Genomic DNA, 9,672 nt, shown 5'->3' with positions numbered 1-9,672 from the left:
ATTTTACTCGTGCTAATTGCTTTTGAAGTCTGACTTAGCAGTATGGCATCTTTACAGAAAAAGCGGCATAGAAACCAACTCTGAAGCACTTCGGTAAAGTTGGTTTTATATTCGCACATTCGGACATCCGTATTCAATAGCCTTGTTAATCACACTACATTGGACATTCAGTGGACATTCACAAGGAAATATGCCATTAAAACAATACTTGCCTATTTTGATCGACTGTGAAAAATGTTGTAAGTTGACAATCGTTGGTTGTCAATATCATGTCACTGCTTAAAATTCGCAAACATTCATTTATTGCACATTTATTGGAAAGTCTGAATTTATCAGAAGTCCGAATGTGCGAATATAAAACCAACTTTACCGAAGTCTCTGAAGCGGCATAAAATCACAAACATGTGCATTTACACAGACTGTTTAATGCTTCTCTGAAGCAGCATAAATGCATTTACACATTTACAACATCGCAGGAAACAATGCTTTGAACATAACTTTAAAACTACAGTTTTAACTAAATGAATTTAAAAATATTGAAATAACAAACAATGAAATAAAACTCGAAATAAAACAAATACGAAATTTTAAATTATTTCCTCTGTGTGCTATTAGCTATCTCTCGCCTTGATGTTTGTCATAATTCTGTGGTACTGATAGTTATTTTCTATTTCTTAATAAAAATTGTTACAGTTTGAACAAAAGCTACAAAGAAATTATTCATTATTACACCGGGTAAATCACCACAGGATTAAAAGAGCCAGAAACAACAAATGATGCTAGCGGTTGCGTGTCAGGCAGGACAGCAGATGTCACCAGACCGTCGTGTGTGTGTGAAATATCGTCCTCGAGGAGATGATTTTTGGAATATAATATATCCCAGATAGCACACGTACGTCTGCAAGACGTCTGTTAAAGATCACTTCATCTGGAAAGCATCTGCTGTTTACAAACATCTAATAGACGTCTTTAAGATGTCAGTTTTACATACATTCTAAATCATAAACATCTTAAAGACGTCTTCTAAACGTCTATTTGACATCTGACAGGATACGTCCTATAGACGTATTCCAGATGAGCAAACACCCTAAATAATACGTCTTCCAGATGTAAACACGCACATCAAATAGACGTCTCCGAGATGTACGTGTGCTAGTGACGCCGATTGTGGCAGCGTGTTGATCTGACAGTGGCTGCGTCCGAAAACCTAGGTAGCTGACTTGCTGCCTTATCAAGCAATGACTTGTAAGGCAGCGTTTGTGTGTGAAGGCACCTCAGGAAACGGATTTCGGACAGACTTCTGAGGCAGCAAAAAGGCAGGAACACACCAAGCCGACGGTCGGCCGACTAAGTTTTCTCAAGGCCAGAGCACACCAAGCCGAAGCCGACGAACTAGCGTCGACGAAAGCAGACTGCGGGGTTGGCTCACGTCGGCAGCGTCTGTGTCCAAAGTTGCCCTGACACACCAAACCGACGCTAAACAGCCGACGGCCAAGTAGCACGTCCGTTCTGCGCCTGCGTGAGATGAAATGCCTTTCCGAACCAGCAGGCGGCAGTAGCTAAACAGCCAATCAGAATGATCAGATGGCTCGACGTACCGACGAGCTCCAACGCCGATTCAACGGCTGTGTCCGAAAACCTAGCTGTCTTGCTGCCTCGCTGTCTTATAAGAGAATAGGTGTGTTCGACATCGGCTGCGGCTGGATGTAACCGATCGGCGAGATTAGCCGCGTGCAGGCGGGGAGGAGCTGAAAACGGAGACGTGAAGTCGGACACTTTCTGCTTCCCGGAGTGACGCTCGCGCTGCGTTTGCATCGGTTTGCATACTTTATCACAGCTGAAGTGAAATAAATGCAATATTTGACTAATACACTGATGTTTCAGAGACCTTTTCATTCAAAACTGTATGTACTGCTTACAGCGTCTGTTTTTACAAGAATAAAGTTCAACATAAGTGTATGTTATTTAAATAACAATGTAGTGGGGTCTTTGTTTTTTATCCGTTTTGTTTTGATAAACATGACACAATACAACATCGACTACATGAAAAAGAGCTTTAACTGTTATAAAAACAGATTTTTGAGCATTAGTGGAGCTGAAGGCGTGACAATAAACACGAAACACACGTGATCGTTGTCATGCGGTGAATCCGGCCAATCATGAAACAGCTGTGTCGTCATCAGCGCTCGTGCAGCTCCTCTTGAGAAACTGCGCTGGCTAACTCAGGCGGCTGATCTCGAATCGCTCTCGCGGTACTTTAAAGCCACACGTCACAGTCACATGACGTCAGCGCTGTCTCAAGTCGGACAACATTTCTTACCGGCATGCACTGCTTCAAGCCAGCCGCCGATCGGTCTTTGCGGCGCTGCATCAAGTCGAACAAGCCGTGACTTGTACGGCGGCGCTGCATCAAGTCGAACAAGCCGTGACTTGTACGGCGGCGCTGCATCAAGTCGAACAAGCCTAGTGACTTGTACGGCAGCGTGTGTATGAAGGCACCTCACGAAATTGATTTCAGACAGACTTATAGACCTTATGTAGCTCCGCCCCTTTTCAGCGTTGCGCTCGTTGTCTTTTGACTTCCGGTTTGTATTTACAACAGCGATATTACATTTATGAATGAACTGCTCGTTTTAAAATCTTCCCGATCTACTGACATTTGTTAAGACATCTGCTTTAAACATAACAATGCTCATGATAACTTTCATTAACTCTACAACTGGTAAATCCACTTCACCAGCTAATTATTCTTCAACAGCGATGCCATAGAAATATACAGGGCTACCGCAAAAACGGAAGTTCAAAGACAATATTCTAAAGATGGCGGCGCGCATGTTTCTCTGGAAAATAAGGTCTATAAGGCAGCGTAACAGTTTAATGATCTACAGCAATATAGCGCGAGCTTTGGTGAGAACTAAACAAATATTTAATTACTACAGTAGTAATTTCACAAACTGAGCAGCAAACGCAACTTTCGGACGCCATCTTTATTTTTCTAGCTCAACTGTCACAGAATGGAGAGCACAGGATTGTGGGATATCAAAGGCAGCTAAGGATACATCTATGCTTCCTTCAAAAATCGATCCGAGGAAGGTATCTCATTGGATTCGGACGTGCCTTGATGCCTTACTACCTTGAAATGTGTCATCAGAAGGCAGCATTTTCCAGTTTTCGGACGCAGCCAACATTTCGAATCGGCCGAAAAAAAGCCGATGATCTACCGCAATATAGCGCGAGCTTTGGTGAGAACTAAACAAATATTTAATTCTAAGGAGACACCTTATATATATATATATATATATATATATATATATATATATATATATATTTTTTTTTTTTTATTTTTTTTATTTTTTTATTATTGAAACAACAGTATGGGAATACAAAGACATTTGAATATATAAAACAAATCAAAATTCTGTATCTTATATCACAAATCACTCATGTTTCTATTACATTAAGTATCCTTTTCAACAGCTTAGATGTCTTAACAGCTTTTCCCCAGCCAGCACAGCATGGTGGGGCCTAACTGGGGCCCAGCCAGTTTTGTCCACGGTTTCCATGAAGGCCCCACATGGGTTAGCCCAGATGAACTGAACACTGCTCAGTGTGCACACTACAGGCTGTGAAATGTAACACAGAAACATGCTGGAGTTAATGAGATAATTAGGTGATAACGAGCAGAATCACTGAAAGACAGAGAAACAAGAACTACAACTTCAGCCACAGCCTTCGATGAAATCAACTGAAGATAAAAGACATTAAATCATTCAAGATCTGATTAAACAACTCCACAAACAGCATTACCAGCTTCACTTATTAACCAGACTGACTTTATTTCTGACTTTCATCTACAGAAGCTCTTACTGAGAATTACCAGAGGTTTAGATGTTGATGATTTGTTGAAAATAAGTTTGTTTTGATGTCACCGTGATCGAGGTCAGCGCTTACTTCAGTTAGGCAGTTTGACTCTTACCTATAACTTTTAGTTTATTCACTGGCTGATTGTTATGGCAAGAAAAGCAAGAGACAATGTGGTCAGCTGCTAAATGATAAAGATATAGTCATCATTTAGTGGCTTAATTCACTGATCTAGTGACTGAGCTTTTTATGAGCAAAATGTGATTAACTCTGTGCTGGATCTTTTCTTGAATACAACAATAAAAATATTTTAATTAGGAAGTTTGAAAAAAACATTGTTCACTAAAAACTTCAAACCTCTTGCAAGCTTCACTTACACAGACATCAAGAATCAGCGTATGATTCTCAACAACGGTGACATGCTTCATGCTGCAATGCATTCTGGGAGCCATGGATGAGTTTTGTATAAGGCACCCAGAATGCATTGTGGCATGTCACCATTGTTGAGAATCATATGCTGATTCTTGATGTCTGTGTGTGAATAAATTTTGCAGGTGTTACAAAATATTTAATGTCTATTGTTTTTTTCAGATTTATTCTTCTGCTCTGATTTTTGTAACTTTTTTTTTTAGTTGTTCTGGAGAAGATCCAGCACATAATTAATAACATTTTATTAATCATTAGATCAGTGAACAAAGCCATAACATGATGACAATTAGATTCATATCATTGAACAGCTGGCAACAGTTAAACAAATTAGCTCTTGCTTTTTTTGCCATAACAAACAGCAAGAGCAACGTAAGAATCATTATTTCTAGAACATTTAAGAGTCAAACTGCATAACTGAATTAAGCGCTGACCTCGATCACGGTGACATCAAAACAAACTTATTTTCAACAAATCATCAACATCTAAAACCTCTGGTAATTCTCAATAAGAGCTTCTGTAGATGAATGTCAGAGATAAAGTCAGTCTGGTTAATAGGTGAAGCTGGTAATGCTGTTTGTGTAGTTGTTTAATCAGATCTTGAATGATTTAATGTCTTTTATCTTCAGTTGATTTCATCGAAGGCTGTGGCTGAAGTTGTAGTTCTTGTTTCTCTGTCTTTCAGTGATTCTGCTCATTATCACCTAATTATCTCATTAACTCCAGTATGTTTCTGTGTTACATTTAACAGCCTGTAGTGTGCACACTGAGCAGTGTTCAGTTCATCTGGGCTAACCCATGTGGGGCCTTCATGGAAACCGTGGACAAAACTGGCTGGGCCCCAGTTAGGCTGCCCAGGTGAGACCCATCTGGGCCCCACCATGCTGTGTTGGCTGGGTCGGTTGTTCTGTATTGATGTTAGAGAGTCATAAAAAATCTTCAAATCAGTGGAAAATAGTCTACCATTTCGTACAGACGATATACATTTTGCTTTATGTATATGATACAACGGCAGTGATGTCTCGCTCTTATTGAAGTATATGCGCGAGACATCACTGCCGCTGTCAGAGCGCGATCAGACCAAACGAATCGAGTGATGAATGCAGTTGGACATAGTGGTGTATTAGAGGTAAAAATGATATAAATACTGTTCGGTTTCTCACACAAACCGATCGTTTCGTGTCTAAGACATCAATGTGTTGTCACGAGCCGCAGGGTTTAATTTGGATTTGTCTGTCGTGTTTTATTTACTCTTATAGTCCAAGTGCCCGCTGACTTGCATTATACCACTGACAGACGGCAGCGGTTGCAGTTAAAAATCATCATTTGTGAAGAAACAAAGTCACCTACATCTTGGATGCGCTGGGGGTAAGCAGATAAACATCAAATTTTCATTTTTGGGTGAACTATCCCTTTAACTGCCCCTTGTTGGTAGACTTTTTTTTTTTTTTTTTTAATTTGCCCTATGTGTTTCATCTCCTGCATCTTGCGCCGCCTGACTGGAATGCTTTGGTTGTCATGACAATGACGTGGCTATATTTCGCGTTCATTTACACCAGAGCCATAGAGAGAATAGTGTTTTAACTAGAACCAGTTTAGAGTTTCACTGGAACCAAATGAAAGCTAAAAATGAAACTGCTTGCTAAACAGCAAACAAACGACAATTAAAAGCTCACAGACTACTTATGCTCAGAAACTAAATTATTATTCACTCGTCAGTTCCTTAAACCAGATATATTTACTTCATTAAATTTGTTTATATATATATATATATATATATATATATATACACACACACACACAGTGCATCCGGAAAGTATTCACAGCGTTTCACTTTTTCCACATTTTGTTATGTTACAGCCTTATTCCAAATGGGATTAAATTCATTATTATCCTCAAAATTCTACAATACCCCATAGTGACAACGTGAAAGAAGTCTGTTTGAAATCTTTGCTAATGTATTAAAAATAAAAAAAAATCACATGTACATAAGTATTCACAGCCTTTGCCATGACACTCGAAATTGAGCTCAGGTGCATCCTGATTCCACTGATCATCCTTGAGATGTTTCTACAAGTTGATTGAACATGATTTGGAAAGGCACACACCTGTCTATATAAGGTCCCATAGTCAAAGGTGCATATGTAATATTAAATATGTAATATTTTCTGTCCGATAGAGGCCTATTCAAAACAAAGGCGTAGCTTGATGACGGCAAGTTTGAGCGCGGAATCTTGGGACATGTGGTCTTCACCTCACAGCCGGTGCAAAAGAATAGGGACGGGACTCAGGAAGATATCATGTTCATGGATGCGATTATTAATGTTATTGTAGTATGAAGCAGAACAGGACCGAGTGTTGTGGGAGCTGAACCAGACTTACCGTCTATGGAACCAGACCGCTGGAGCAGAGGTGTAAAGTACTTGAGTAATTTTACTTGATTACTGTACTTAAGTATTATTTTTGGGGATTTTTACTTTACTTGAGTACATTTAAAAATCAATACTTTTACTTTTACTTGATTACATTTTTTGAGAAAAAAGAGTACTTTTTACTCCTTACAATTTTATTTACAGTCAAAAAGTACTTATTTTTTGGAGATCACTTCATTCTATTTTCTTTTGCTATTACCAAACCAATTGAATTGCGCTGATGACCAGTTTAATTTAAAGGTTATTTATTCAATGAGATTCATTTTCACATTCCATGGAATTGTTCAGACATGTTCATTGGTACTTTGGAAGTGACGTCATGTTGCATCAATTACCACAATGCACAGCACCTTGACCTCAAAGAATATACACTAACAAGAAGCGACACTCAACAGAATGTTCCATTGCAACACCTGCGCCAGCAGCGGCCTTGCATTTCCGCCATTTTGGGGTGAAGGCGACTTGGCAGTCCACTAGTTTCTATGGCAATATCAGCTGCTTTGTTTAAAAAAAAAAAAAAAACAGTTTGGGTTAAAACTCTTTAAAAGATCTAGTATTAGTATTAGACTTATAAACACTGAATTAATACCGACATATGAAATTGAAATTATGACATGCATCAGAAAAATTGGGAATGTTGGACAATAAATATATGAATATAACAGCTTGATTTTGCAGTGTTGTCTAATGTCCATTGAAGCAAAAGTGTCCAAAAGTGGGAATTATGCGATAATGGACACAGCAGATCATAAGATCATTATGTTTGTAGCGTGATCCATTAAAACGTACAATATAGCTTATTTCAGTTCAGATCTAGATATTATTATTATTACTCCACTAGGTCTGAAATATATTGTTCGCTGCAAACATGATGATCTTAAATTAATTAATTATTAATTTACTATTAATAAATGTGTAAAGTTTCATAAAATGAAAATGCTCAATAAAGTAGGCTAACTGCGTCACCTCAGATGGATGAATGGTTGGATTCCACAACTGGTAAAATAAAACATATATAAGACAATACAACATTTACTGTAGGAGCCATACAATTTACTGGTGACTTAATTTAAAAAACTGTTCTACTGTGCTTCTGATTTGGCAGTGAAATTCACCGATTTTGGGTGCATAAGATGTGAAGGATTCAATGGTCCAGTTAGTATTTTCACCCCATAATGGTGGCCGCGCTACCGGAGCGCCATCTAGTGACTGTTGCCTAAAAAGTATCAGAGTGTCACCTCTTGGGTTCTAAGCTCTTTGTTGACCAGGAAATTACAGTGGGTACGGAAAGTATTCAGACCCCCTTAAATTTTTCACTCTTTGTTATATTGCAGCCATTTGCTAAAATCATTTAAGTTCATTTTTCTCATTAATGTACACACAGCACCCCATATTGACAGAAAAACACAGAATTGTTGACATTTTTGCAGATTTATTAAAAAAGAAAAACTGAAATATCACATGGTCCTGAGTATTCAGACCCTTTGCTGTGATACTCTTATATTTAACTCAGGTGCTGTCCATTTCTTCTGATCATCCTTGAGATGGTTCTACACCTTCATTTGAGTCCAGCTATGTTTGATTATACTGATTGGACTTGATTAGGAAAGCCACACACCTGTCTATGTAAGACCTTACAGCTCACAGTGCATGTCAGAGCAAATGAGAATCATGAGGTCAAAGGAACTGCCTGAAGAGCTCAGAGACAGAATTGTGGCAAGGCACAGATCTGACCAAGGTTACAAAAAAATTTCTGCTGCACTTAAGGTTCCTAAGAGCACAGTGGCCTCCATAATCCTTAAATGGAAGATGTTTGGGACGACCAGAACCATTCCTAGCGCTGGCCGTCCGGCCAAACTGAGCTATCGGGGGAGAAGAGCCTTGGTGAGAGAGGTAAAGAAGAACCCAAAGATCACTGTGGCTGAGCTCCAGAGATGCAGTCGGGAGATGGGAGAAAGTTGTAGAAAGTCAACCATCACTGCAGCCCTCCACCAGTCGGGGCTTTATGGCAGAGTGGGTCTGACGGAAGCCTCTCCTCAGTGCAAGACCCATGAAAGCCTGCATGGAGTTTGCACCTGAAAAAAACACCTGAAGGACTCAAAGATGGTGAGAAATAAGATTCTCTGGTCTGATGAGACCAAGATAGAACTTTTTGGCCTTAATTCTAAGCGGTATGTGTGGAGAAAACCAGGCACTGCTCATCACCTGTCCAATACAGTCCCAACAGTGAAGCATGGTGGTGGCAGCATCATGCTGTGGGGGTGTTTTTCAGCTGCAGGGACAGGACGACTGGTTGCAATCGAGGGAAAGATGAATGCGGCCAAGTACAGGGATATCATGGATGAAAACCTTCTCCAGAGTGCTCAGGACCTCAGACTGGGCCGAAGGTTTACTTTCCAACAAGACAATGACCCTAAGCACACAGCTAAAATAACGAAGGAGTGGCTTCACAACAACTCCGTGACTGTTCTTGAATGGCCCAGCCAGAGCCCTGACTTAAACCCAATTGAGCATCTCTGGAGAGACCTAAAAATGGCTGTCCACCAACGTTTACCATCCAACCTGACAGAACTGGAGAGAATCTGCAAGAAGGAATGGCAGAGGATCCCCAAATCCAGGTGTGAAAAACTTGTTGCATCTTTCCCAAAAAGACTCATGGCTGTATTAGATCAAAAGGGTGCTTCTACTAAATACTGAGCAAAGGGTCTGAATACTTAGGACCATGTGATATTTCAGTTTTTCTTTTTTAATAAATCTGCAAAAATGTCAACAATTCTGTGTTTTTCTGTCGATATGGGGTGCTGTGTGTATATTAATGAGGAAAAAAATTAACTTAAATAATTTTAGTAAATGGCTGCAATATAACAAAGAGTGAAAAATTTAAGGGGGTCTGAATACTTTCCGTACCCACTGTATAACAGTCAGTGGAAGAAAATGGAGGAAGTCAAAAATC

The 9,672-nt window shown here is 39.5% G+C and overlaps 1 long non-coding RNA gene across 1 annotated transcript; it reads left to right on the top strand.

Annotated features, from left to right (window-relative positions):
- Window positions 1-4,419: 4,419 nt before the first annotated feature.
- Window positions 4,420-5,186, top strand: LOC125261860. Its single transcript, XR_007183453.1, has 2 exons — window positions 4,420-4,784; window positions 5,039-5,186. It is a non-coding gene; the product is annotated as an uncharacterized LOC125261860 (long non-coding RNA).
- The last annotated feature ends 4,486 nt before the right edge of the window (window positions 5,187-9,672 follow it).

The sequence above is a fragment of the Megalobrama amblycephala genome, unplaced genomic scaffold (genome assembly GCF_018812025.1).
Source record: "Megalobrama amblycephala isolate DHTTF-2021 unplaced genomic scaffold, ASM1881202v1 scaffold514, whole genome shotgun sequence".
In the NCBI taxonomy this organism is placed as follows: Eukaryota; Metazoa; Chordata; class Actinopteri; order Cypriniformes; family Xenocyprididae; genus Megalobrama; species Megalobrama amblycephala.
This window is presented reverse-complemented; position numbering and strand designations above follow the sequence as displayed.